Below are 12,810 nucleotides of genomic sequence, written 5' to 3'. Positions count from 1 at the left end.
TTGGATTTTCTTTACTGAAGTTTGGCCTACCTTTCCTCCTTCATTTCCTGGTATTGAATTGGATATCATAAAAATTCAAGTCATAAAATGTTGAATTCATTTAAAAACAAATTAATGATTATGTTTTCTCCTAGTTTTCGTTTCAGTTTACTTGGAAATTTTTAAGTTATATTATGTGTCAAATAGTCTTTTGTTTGGCTAATAATAGTTTTTATTTATTGAGCATTTATGTAGTGGTACTAATAAGGAATTTAAGCATTTTCATTTAATCTTCACAAGAGCCTTCTGAGGTGTGATCCCCATTTTAAGGTGAGAAGAAGTCTTAGGTTGACTCGGGTACCTAGCTAGTCACTGAAAGAGCTGGGAGGTCTGGATCTGCGGGACTCCAAAGCTTCTGCTCTTGGACCATTATGCTGAACAACCACTTATACTAGTGTGGATTGGAAGATGTATTCCAAGAACCGGCTTATTTTTGGCATATATCTCAATTATAAGGTGGGTTATAAATAGGTATTTTAGTAGATATATCTGCTCTTTAAAATTATTGGGGTGACATTGGTTAATAAAATTACATAGGTTTCAAGTGTACAGTTCTATAGTACGTCTGTATATTGCATTGTGTGTGTTCACCACCCAAAGTCAAATCTCCCTTTGTCACCATATATCTGACCCCCTTTACCTTTTTCTACCTCCCTCTCACCCTCCTCTTCCTCTGGTAGCCACTATTATATCAGCTGTGATATACTACTTGGATTTTCTTCTTTTCCCTTGTGTACCACATATAATGTGCTTCCCACCCCCAAACCCCCAGTCTTCTTACCTTTAATTTGGGTTTTAGAAGTGCAGCAAACACTTCACATCATGCAGGTAGATTGTGGTTGGTTGTCCCCTATCCTACATACTAATTTGCCATGACTGTGATATGCTTTTATTTGGAACTTGTAAATATATTGTTTTTTTCCTCCACCCCTTCCCAATAGACTTGCCAATTCCAGCATGAACGCTGTTAACTTTAGGGCATAGCTATGGTTGATGTAGATACCACTAGAATTAATGGTAGTGAGATTGTTGCTTTATTGTTACATTTGGAAATTCGTAAGTTAAGGGTGAATGTTTTTACTGGCTCACTTTTTTGTTACACCAGAGCCACCTCCACATTTCCTCAAGTGCAAAAGTCTGCTATTTACATGTTCATGTATTGCAGATTATTTTGAAGACCCTCTTCCTTATTTCCCTATCTTCCATTTAAAAAATACTGCTTGTTGGTGACCCAAATGCAGTCTTTCCTAGAGGGGGCGAAAACATCAGTTTTTTCCCCCCACCTTGCTTGCTTACCTCATCCATCCGTCCATCCATCCATCTGCTGGGTATTTAAGCATTAGCTTCTTCCAGGGTATTAATTAATATTGCTTTTGTTATTTGTTGAGCACTCCTTTTGGACAGGTGGGACACCCCAAGTTGAGATTACCCGTCTGGGTTGATTACTTTTCAGGACTTGGAGCTGGTGTCCTCCACCCCACTTTGTATTTTTACAAACTGACAGAACATGCTGTATATGCCGTGCCTGACTTTTGAAGCAGAAGTAGTCATATGTGGCGAAATAAGGCATTAGCTCAAATTCCTAGGAAGAGGCCTCTTACTTGATAGTTTTTTTCCCAGTTGTTTCATATGGGAAAGGTGGGAACAGTTAATTTGTGTGTGACTAATAATAATACTAATACTAAGAAAGGGCAATAAATTCAACACCACCCTTTTTTTTTTGTCTTCAGGATCAAAATACTTGCTGAACAGTGGAGTCAGAGACCAATAAAAATAAACTACTTGAACATCATTTGACTGGTTAGCCAGGTAATTCAGTTTTACTTTGACTCGATCTTTTGTAATTTTCTGACTTCACTCTCCGAAGATACTGCCCTCTTCTTTAATTTATGATTCACTCGTAAACTTGTTTTATACTTCATACTTTTCTCTTTAATGATAATATTAGTTGAATGAAGGAATGGTATTGGAATGAGTGAATATATATATGTGTATGTTCATATATGTATGTGTACACACACACACACTCACACACTAACATAACTTTTGGGGGGAAGGTGACCTGTTAGTTTAATATGAGACACTACCCTCCTGCCCACTTTCTCCTTATGTGTGAATATTTTAATGGCATTTAGTCAAAATCTGAATAGCCCCACCTATTATTACATTTCACCTTGTGAAACTAGTTTCCCCAGATTGCTTGTGTTGGCATATAACATTTCACCTAACTCCTCTTCTTACTTTTGTTATTGCATCAGAGTAGGAAAAATGAAAATAGAAAAAGTTGTCTGATAGCCAAGATAGCAATTATGCTTTGCTTAGCCAGTTAAATTTCTTTTTGTTAGTAATACCATCATTCTCTTGGTTAGCTAGACTTGAAATCTGATTCTTTGAATCCCACCCCCTTTGATACATTTAGTAGACAGGCCTTATCTGGTTTTCTAATTTCACGTCTCCTGTATTTGTTCCACTTTCTGCTATTAATCTTAGCTTCCTAGGTCAAGACCCCATAATTTCATGCTTATATTTGTCCAAATGTCCCTTTATTGCTGTTTATCTGTTTCTACCCACTTGAAAGTTATGTGGGCATAAGTACTGATAAACAAATCAATAGAACAGAATAGAGACCAGAAAGAGATTCTGAAGCTGATTACCAAAGCAGTGCAGTGGAAAAAGGAGAACCTTTTCCAAATAGCCCTGGAATGAAATACCCATATTTTAAAAATTGATCTTCAATCTTTTCTTTATACCGTACATAAAAATGAAATCAAAATGGATCGCAGACCTAAAAGTAAAGGTAAAACTACAAGAAAATACAGGAGGAAATCAGGAAATTCCTTAAAGCAGGAAATCAGTCTGCTTTAAGTCACTACAGTTTTGCCTTTTCTTGAATGTCATATAAATGGTATTCTTCTTACGCATGTGTTATACCTTTCCCAGGTATAAGACATTATAGTCTTGTCCCACTGTTGTTGGAGGTTTTGTTCTTCTTTTTTCTCTTTGCATTTCAGTTTTGGAAGTTTGTATTGATGTATCTTCAAGCACACTGTTCCCCCGCCCGTGCCTTCAGTTGTGTCTAGTCAGTGGATGAGCCCATCAAAGTCGTTCTTCATTTCTGTTAGTGTTTTTGATTTCTGACATTCCCATTTGCTTCTTTCTTAAGAGTTTTCATCTCCCTGTGTACATTACTCATCTGTTCTTGCACGTTGTCCACCTTTTCCATTAGAGCTCTTAGCTTATTAATCATAGTTAAAATTGTACTTTTGGTTTCTAGGCTTTAAAAAACTATTTGTAAAGAACCTGGCTGCTTTCCTGTTAACTAGCAAACTTTGGAGGCTTCTTTGCACATGTCATCACAATCTGTTTTGATTTCTTAGTGCTCATGATTTCTCATTTAAGAATATGGCCACATAAAAACTTGTACCTAAATGTTCGTAGTAACATTTTTTATAATAGCCCAAAAATGGAAACAACCTAAATGTCTGTCAACTGATGAATGGATAAATAAAATATGGTATGTCCATACAATGAAGTACATAATATTCAGAAATAAAAAGAAATGAAGTACTGATATACGTGGTACTACATGGATGAACTAGAAAAGATAATGTTAAGTGAAAGAAGCCAGTCACAAAGTACTAAATATTGTCTGATTCTATTTATAGGAACTGTCTAGAATAGGTAAATCCAGAAAGACAGAAAGTAGATTAGTTGTTGTCTGGGGTGGGGGGCGTGGGGGAGAATGTGTGAAGTTGTGGGGGATTAGGAAGATTAGGGGAGAGACAGCTAAGGGATATTGGGTTTCTTTTTGGGATAATGAAAACGTTCTAAAATTGATTTTGGTGACAATAGTACAACTCTGAATATACTGAAAGCCATTGAATTGCATACTTTAGATGTATGGTAAGTAAGTGAATTATATCTCAGTAAAGCTGTTAAAGAATATAGCTGATGTATTGAGGAAGAGTAAGAACTCGATGATGCCATAAAGGAATTTTATGGAAAAATATTGTTATTTTTCTCGTGGCACTGACCTCAGAAGGTTTGCTATCTATCTCAAACATTCCTGGGTTTTAAAAATAACATGTTAATTGAACTCATCTCAATTTTTCTAAAAGCCTCATTCAGCCTTTGTTATAGGAGTCAATCTGTAATTGTAGGGTTAATGTTCATTCCAGCACCGTATCTTTTTCATGTGTCAAGAAAGTGTATATAGAAAATAATTTATTCTTAAAAAAATTAATTCAAAGTCACACCCAGACTATCTGTACTTTTCTATTGTCTATTATATGTTTATGAGATACTTATGAATATCTTGTAGCAGAATGTTCAGAAATCAATTTTTGCTCTCAAGCTTTAATAGTAATTAAAAAAAATTACGAAGAAAGCCATAATTTTGGTGAATCTGCTATTTAGGGCTAATGAAGTGCTGTGGTTACAAGTGGAGAAGCAAAAATTATTTTACTTGAGGTAAACAGACTACATTTAGTCCCTTACCCTCTATTTTCTTTTTAGGTTTTAAACTTTGAAAAGTGTCCTTCTGTGGAAGGAAGACTGATGACTAGTGATACTGTATTTAAACTAGGAGGAAACTGGTTCTGTGGTGATATGTAGGAGACTATTAATGCATTTATAATTTTAAAAGCTTAAATATTTTGAATTTAATGTTGCTCAAGGAGCCGTTTACTTTAAAAGATCATTTTCTTTTTGAGCAGAGTTCACCTATCATACAGAGATGTTTTTAACAGAAAATTCCTGTTGATAGTTTTGTTTTATTATTAAAGCCAAAGACTGAAGGTTAAGCTGGTTTGCTTTAATGATGGAGCTTTCATGTAGAGAAAACTTGAAGTTGTAAGATCCATCTTTGACACGAACAACAAGCTGTCTAAATTGCTGTACTAATCCAATCACTGTTTTTCTGCTCTTGGTGAAAATGGATGGAGATAAGGTTTTAGTCATAGTTCATAGTCAGGGTTCATAAAAAGGACTGTTTTATTGGACTTGGAAAATATAGACATGAAAAATGATCAGATTGGTAATAATGTAGCTCTTGTAGTACTTAATTTTGTAACTTAATTCAGAAATATAATTGGCCTAAATATCAGCTCAATGATGTAAAAAATAAACTGCTGTACAAACAGCAGTTTATATCAGTTATAAATGGCCCTCTCTCTCCTGTGCCAAACTTTTAGAGTAATTACTTTCTTATGATTCTGTCTTTGTTTCCAACAACTGTTTTAATAAGAATATGTTTTTGAATCTGTGTAATATTTAACATATAATTGAAGTTGATATTGAAAACCTCTAAACTTCTGACCTTGAATAGAATTTGCCATGTATAACCATTACATGCAGCTGGTGGATTCAAAATTGCCTTTTCTAGGACTCTGCTTTGTGAAAAATAGTACGTATTGAGCATGAGTGCATGACAGCTGACATTTATCAAGAATAACAGGAGCCTTACTCATTTTCACATTTTAAAGTAACTTTGAAAGCTTTGCATGTGCACACGTGGTCAACATATGTTCCTAAGATCTAAATATATTTTCCATCATGTATCAATAAAACTATCAATCTTTAATGAGCTTCATATATTAAGCTCATACTGTGTGATGACACAAGCATACTACGTGACTATACTTTGTGAGTACCCAAAGATCAACAGTTTAGGATATTTAATTCACTTCTTAGAATTTTTTCTTTTACCGTTTTTAAATTATTACAAGTAGAAATGTACCTAAATTATTACAATTAAAAATTATTACACAAAAAGCATGTATTCCAGGTAGCACTCTTACTACACAGCGTGTGATTTAGCATTTCTTTTATTGCCCTGCTATATAAAATTTGGCCCTAATGTAGAAAACTGAGTTATAGAAATTATTTTTCCTGAATCAACTGCTAGTATATTGCTTTTCTGTTGGAAAAGATTTTTATAGAGCTATTTTACTAGAGAGTGACATAAAGAGAATGGGAATTGTATGATTTTTAGTCTTTGTTCTTAGCCTTTTAAAATTTTCTTAAAAATTAGATTGTGATAATTTAAGATTTCTGGAATAAGACTGCAAAGTACATAATGTGTTGGCAAACTTGTTAATTAAAATAACACCTTTTTATGGTTGGTATGGGTTTCAGATACTGCAGCCCTTTGATATATTGATATGCACATCACACTGACTTGCTGCAAGGTAACAGGAGACATGCTTTGACTTCAGAAGATAAACTGGCCATGCACACTGTAATCCTACTATCTTCTCATTTTTAGGTGCAATTCAGTCGTATAAGGCTCTGGGACGTAAGTTAATTTTTTGTGTGTATGAGTTTTCACTTGGGCTTTAGATAAAGCCTGTTTGGTGGTGTGAAGGTACCATATAAATCGTGGCTGTCTCATTAAATATCTTTCTCCTAATTCCATTCGAAATACATAAGAAGCCTGAGTTCCATTTCTTTCCATTTTCCTTTTGACAGTTGAAAAGGAAGCCATTTTGTTAAGAATGATGAATAGTAAAAGGAATTTTAAATTTAGGCTGGTTAAATTGCCAATGTCTTTATTATCTTAAAAAATTGTGGAGCAATTAATTACGAATTTTAACATGAATTTTCAAAGAAGAAATCGTCCTTAGTTGTGACCCATACCGTTTCTAATAAAAGGTACTGTTTCTATAAATTCTTTTGACAGAGAAACATACAGTATCAGAGAAGTTTAAAGAAAATATTGGAAGTGTTTACATAAGAACACTGTAAGACCACTACCAAAACTTTATTTGTAGACCGTAGCATTTTTGAGAATTTAGTATTTCCCAAAAGACATCTGTTTAATCTCCTCCTAGGTTTAGACAATTTGCTTAAGTTATTCAGGTAATCTAGGAGTTAGAAAACACACAAATACTACATTGTTTTCTGAATTTATCTGCATGGCAGATGTAGTTACTTTATAATTACAGAGGCAGATTTCATTTTCTTGATGATACCGTGTTTCCCCGAAAATAAGACCTCGCTTGGACATTGAGCTCTAATGCGTCTTTTGGAGCAAAAATTAATATAAGACCCGGTCTTATTTTACTATAGTAAATATAATATAATATATAATTAATATAATATAATTAATGTATAATATAATATAACTAATATATATAATTTTTGCTCCAAAAGACGCATTAGAGCTGATTGTCCGGCGAGGTCTTATATTCGGGGAAACAGGGTAGTTCAGTTTTCAAATACACATGGGAATTTTAGTTTATGATTTGCATCTTGAGTGGGAAATTTATTTTTCCTTTCTTTGGCGCCTTCTGTATATCCCCTTTCCCTGCTCCTGGCACCCCTAGCTCTGTTTTTGTTGACTTCACCCATTTGTACCATACCTTCAGTCTAGGTTCAAGATTCTATTTTGAAGTATTAATCACAGTATCAGAGATATGCGTGACCCAGGTTTTGTATGTATTACCCCTTCTTCAATTGCATGTGACAGTTTGATATAATCAGTAACTAGCTATTAATAATAGCTTTTTACCACCTTCCTCTCAGGAATGTTTTGTTCGTTTTCTACACATGAGCCTTGGTGCTGTTATCTCGTGTATGATTTGATTTCCTGCCTTTGCTAGTTTCTGGTCCTACAGCTCAGTGGGTTTGTGGAGTCATGACTTAATTGCTGTGTGTTTGCTCTATGTTTTGGTCCAAAGACTTCGTTATGTTTGAGCATGTCTGTGTCTTTATAGATTAATGCAAAATATATTTTCTTATTACAGTATTTGAAGTAAGGGGGGGAGAGTATGTTTGGTTGAAAGCAATAAACCACTACGTCATTCTATCAGGAAGTCCTCTGTTCTTTTGATCTCACTACATGGTTTATTTATACAGATGGTCCCCAACTTTACTGTGGTTCAACTTAAGATTTTTCGACTTTACAATGTTGCAAAAGCTATGTGCTCTCAGTAGAAATGTCCTTTGAATTTTGATCTTTTCTTGGGCTAGTATACATGGTACTCCTGATGCTGAGCTATAGCTCCCCGTCAGCTACTCAATCTCAGGGGTAAACAACCGATACTCTGCAGTGTATTCATTTTGTTCGATGATTGTGCCCAACGGTAGGCTAATTAATGTAAGTGTTTTGAGCGTTCAGTTAGGCTAGGCCAAGCTGTGATGTTTGGCAGATTAGGTATATTAAATGCATTTTCGACTAAAGATATTTTCAACTGATGATGGGGTTATTGGGATGTAACCCCATCGTACTTGGGCATCTGTATAGGCCTGTGTATAGTGGGTGCTAAATGTTTATGAAATGAATGTAGAGGAGGCCAACGAGCACCTTCCTTTAGTCGTCCCGGATCGGCTTCATCCCACACCAGCCGCCTCCACCATGTCGCAGAAGTTCAACCCCAGGAAGGTCAAAGTCGTATACCTGAGGTGCACTGGTGGGGACGTCGGTGCCGCGTCTGCCTGACCCCTAAGATCGGCCTGCTGGGTCTGTCTCCAAAATAGTTTGGTGATGACATTGCCAAAGCAACTGGTGATTAGAAGGATCTGAGGATGACAGTGAAACTAACCATTCAGAACAGGCAGGCCCAGACTGAGGTGGTACCGTCTGCCTCTGCCCGGATCCTCAAAGCCCTCAAAGAACTGCCAAGGGGCAGGAAGAAGCAAAAAACCAGTAAGCACAGTGGAAATAATCACTTTTGATGAGATTGTCAACATTGCCCGACTGATGCCGCACCGATCTTTTACCTGGAGAACTCTCTGGAACCATTGGCGAGATGTTGGGGTCTGCACAGTGTGGGCTGCAGTGTTGAGGGCCGCCACCCTTATGACCACATCAGCAGTGGTGCCGTGGGATGCCTGGCTAGTTAAGAACTACAAATGGAAATATTGCAATTAAAGATCATTTGACAACCAAAAAAAAAAGAATGTAGAGGATCTTGGAGAAGCCATACCAGTTTCAAACCCTCAATCCCAACCTGAGGCTAGTCTAGTGGTTCTCAAAGTGAGATTCAGGGACCCTTGGGATTCCCTGAGAACCTTTTATGGGGTCCACATAATTAAAACTTTTTATAGTAATGTGTTATTTGCCATTTTCATCTGTGGATGTTTGCATTGATGGTGTAAAAGCCAGTGGTCCATGAAACTGCTGGCATCTTAGTGTGAATCAAGGCAGGGGCCCCACCAGACTGTACCAGTCGTCATTATGTTCTTCACTGCCATACGGTCAGAGTTAAAGAAGAAAAACCCACCCACTTCCCCCTAGGGATTGTCCTTGATAAAGCAGCAAAATTTGCTTATTTCATTAAATCTTGCCTTTTGAGTACTGTGTTTTTAATATTCCATCTAGTGATTTAATATTCCATCTAGTGAGAATGGAAAACATGCAGAAAGCACTTCTGCCTATCAAATAACAATGCCTGTCTTGGGGAAAAGCACTTGTGCAATTGGCTTGTGTACTGGACTGGCCACTTTTTTCATGGAATACCCTTTTTACTTGAAAGAATAACTGAAAAAGTATCGTTATTGAAACTTGAATTTTGGCTGACAGTTCCTTAAAAGTGAGCAAGGTGAACCTATCACTTCAAGGAAAACTTATGATGGTATTTGTTGACAGTGATCAAATTTGAGTTTTCAAGTGAAAATTATGACCTTGGTAAATTTGACTCTTCCATCAGGAGTGTGACAGCTTCTCTGTACTCAAAAGACTTTTGGGATGAGATGGATGGTGATATTAATGTGGAGTTTCTGATAGTGTATAATGAAATGTATCAGTATTTGAAAATCTGCTTCATCAGCGAACCAGTATTATCCAGACGACAGTGTTGGATGTTACAGAAGCATGCATGGGTAAAAGATTGTTCAGAGTGCAAGGTAGGCCAGTATATTTCAGTGTAACGGCATGAAAGTTCATTGATACGGTTTCAGAGTTGACTTTGCAACTAACCTTTAAGAAAGTACCACTTGTCGAGTTTTAGCATAACATCAAGGAAAATTATCTATAATTATTTATAATAGGCTATTGAAATAGTCCTTCCTTTTATAAGTACATGTCTCCTCGAGGCTGGATTTTTTTTCATATGTTTTAATGAAAATAACGTATTCCAACAAATTCAGTGGAGAAATAGATAAGAATCCAGCTGTCTTATTAAGTCAGACATAGGGTTTATAAAAATGTAAAACAATGACACCTCTCTCAATGAGTTGTTTTGTTTCAGAAAAATTATTTTTCATAAGATTGTTTATGTTAGCACATAACGGGCTTATTACAAAATGAAGTACTATTTTAATATTTCTAAATTTTCATTTATAATATGGTAAATATTGATAGATACATTAGATAGATTCCTAATTTTCTGAGAGGTAAAGGAATCCTGATGTCAAAAAGGTTGAGCAGCACTGAACTTGGTGAGTTTGGTGAAAGCCTCGTACCAGCCATTTGACTTAAACCTTCCTCCTTGCTGTATGTATTTGTTGCCCTGTGGCACATTCAGTTCTTGCCACAGCTGTCTCTGTTCAGTCCTGCTTAAACAAGAAGGGGGCCTGAGCTAACCAGAAAGTTTGACCTACTTTCAAGTTCTTGTAGTTGACCTTAACCTGGATCTCTCTCTTAGTGGTAAGAATCAAATTGACTGCAGAAAGTTAGGATTTGGAGCAATTGTATAACATTGTGTACTATGTCTGGTTCTCAGTTATTCCTGCTTTTGAATTACAGATCAGGAATGAATTTTCAGCGGAGACCTTTTTATAGCACAAAATACATTTTGTGATTCTATATTTACTAGTTTATTGATCCTGACACTGGGTCATCAGCCCTTTGAAGGCAAAAAACCTTGTCTGTTTTCATCACCAGTTCATCCCAAGCACGTGGCATGGAAATTCGATCTTCTTTGTCTATGTGGACAACTCAGTACGTTGAAGAGGGATCACTCTTTTTAAAAAACCTTTTTTCCCAGTTTTATTGAGAAATAATTGACATGCATCACTGTGTAAGTTTAAGGCATACAGCATTATGGTTTGATTTACATATATTGTGAAATGATTTTCACAGGAGGTTTAGTTAACATCCATCATACCACATAGATACAATAAAAAGAAAAGAAAAAAAATTTCTCCTTGTGATGAGAACTCTTAGAATTTACTCTTACCAACTTTCCTATTTCTCATACAGCAGTGTTAACTGTAGTCGTGTTGTACATTACATTCCTAGTAATGAGTGACCACTCTTAAGACACTTGCTGAAGTCAGTTTTGGTTTTAACCAGTTTACTCGTATGAATGATTTTACAAGAGTTCGTAATTAAATTTTTGCCTCCGATAGTCTCTAGCAATAATGCGCGGCCCCCAGCTTCATTTCCTAGGCACGCACAGGCAGGTTTTACGAAGTTCAGAAGGAAGCTCTTTAAACTCATGAATCATGAAACTGACCTTTAACGGCAACAGAAAAACCAAGCTGTGTTTTATTTTAAATTATTTGAATGATGCTTTTTTTTATCCTATTCTTCAGTGTGTGTGTTTTTTTTTATTCGTGCTTGTTAAAAATTTTTCCCCTGCAACAGTCATGACCTAGAGGCACAGAATTTTGGCTCCACATAGTGTAGTAGCTGTAATTTTGAAGGGGAATAGGCAGTGGAGGTTATTATTCAATATAGACTTTTAATACTTTTTAACATTTCTACCAGCACTACCCCGCCCTCTAACAGGTAAATGACATGAGTGCTTTCTTATTTTCTTTTTGGACTTTGATACACACGTGTATCTTCTCATTCATTATATATTGTCGTTCTGAAATTGATAATGACTTTTGGGGATTTATTTGAAAAGAGAAATTCTGTTACCAGACATGTAACTTCTAGGGATATGGGACATGATTAAAAAAAAGAGAGAGAGAGAGATTCTTTTGAATTTAAAGTTATGTAGGCTAAGAGTGGTATTCTAATTTCTGAAGAGTAACAAGCTGTGAAGTCAGAAAAAGAAAGGAAAAAAAAAAACCCAACACAGTGGAAACAGCAAGGACTGAGCCGTAGACTAACCTGCAGTAAATGTGATGACCCACTCAGGAAGTCTTATGAGTCAGACTTGCCATGTCGGGTTGCTAGAGTTAGGGACCATCTGCTCCAACTTCTTTGCTTTTAGAGAAGGAAATCTAGCTAAGATGTGTTTTCCCTTTGATATATCTTACTCTTTCTCTTCCACCCTCACTACCTTTTCTTTGAAAAGTTAATTCAAAGTGCTTTATCAGCTTACATTTCCACATTGTTAATTTTTGTCATGTTCGCGTCACAAGTAAACCCACTGTAGTTTCTTTAGGTTTTTGATATTGGTGGACAGGGCTAATGGTGGTGCTGTGGGGGGGGGGGCAGTGCCTTGTTACTTTGTTTCTCACTCTGCAAGCACTGGCGTGGAAGCCTATCTGTTTTGCAGTTGACTCACAGTCCCCATTCCCTGTAGCATTTCATTGCTTGCTTAGTGCCACTTCCTATAGCAGCTCTCCTGCTCTCTGCCACTTGGTTACCAGGTGGCTACTGTTGTCGCTTTGAAGTTTTAACATTTCTTTTAATATCTTTCTCCTCTGAGGCAGATAGAAAGAATGGATTAGGAGAAAATGGGGCACATGTTGTGACCGTCTCTCCTTGACATCTTTCTTGCTTATTAATTACATTTATATCAGATTTTACTTCTGTGCTGCCCATTACCCCCCACCCCGAACTCCCCACCGCTTATCTTTTTTTTTCCCCCAAAGATTTTATTGGGGAGGGGGAACAGGACTTTATTGCAGGACTTTATTGGGGAACAGTGT

At 36.3% G+C, this 12,810-nt stretch overlaps 1 protein-coding gene across 4 annotated transcripts in view; it reads left to right on the top strand.

Moving 5' to 3' along the window:
* The window catches only part of NCOA3 (nuclear receptor coactivator 3), a 93,794-nt gene that overhangs the window by 48,805 nt on the left and 32,179 nt on the right, over positions 1–12,810 (top strand). For 3 of the 4 annotated variants that reach the window (XM_033095463.1, XM_033095460.1, XM_033095461.1), the window contains exon 2: positions 1,770–1,848. The exons of the other annotated variant lie outside the window; for it this stretch is intronic. The gene's annotated coding sequence lies outside the window, so the exon portion shown is untranslated. The remainder of the gene's footprint in view (positions 1–1,769; positions 1,849–12,810) is intronic. 4 annotated transcript variants of the gene reach the window in all.

This window comes from Rhinolophus ferrumequinum, chromosome 23 (assembly GCF_004115265.2).
Source record: "Rhinolophus ferrumequinum isolate MPI-CBG mRhiFer1 chromosome 23, mRhiFer1_v1.p, whole genome shotgun sequence".
Classification (NCBI taxonomy): Eukaryota; Metazoa; Chordata; class Mammalia; order Chiroptera; family Rhinolophidae; genus Rhinolophus; species Rhinolophus ferrumequinum.
This window is presented reverse-complemented; position numbering and strand designations above follow the sequence as displayed.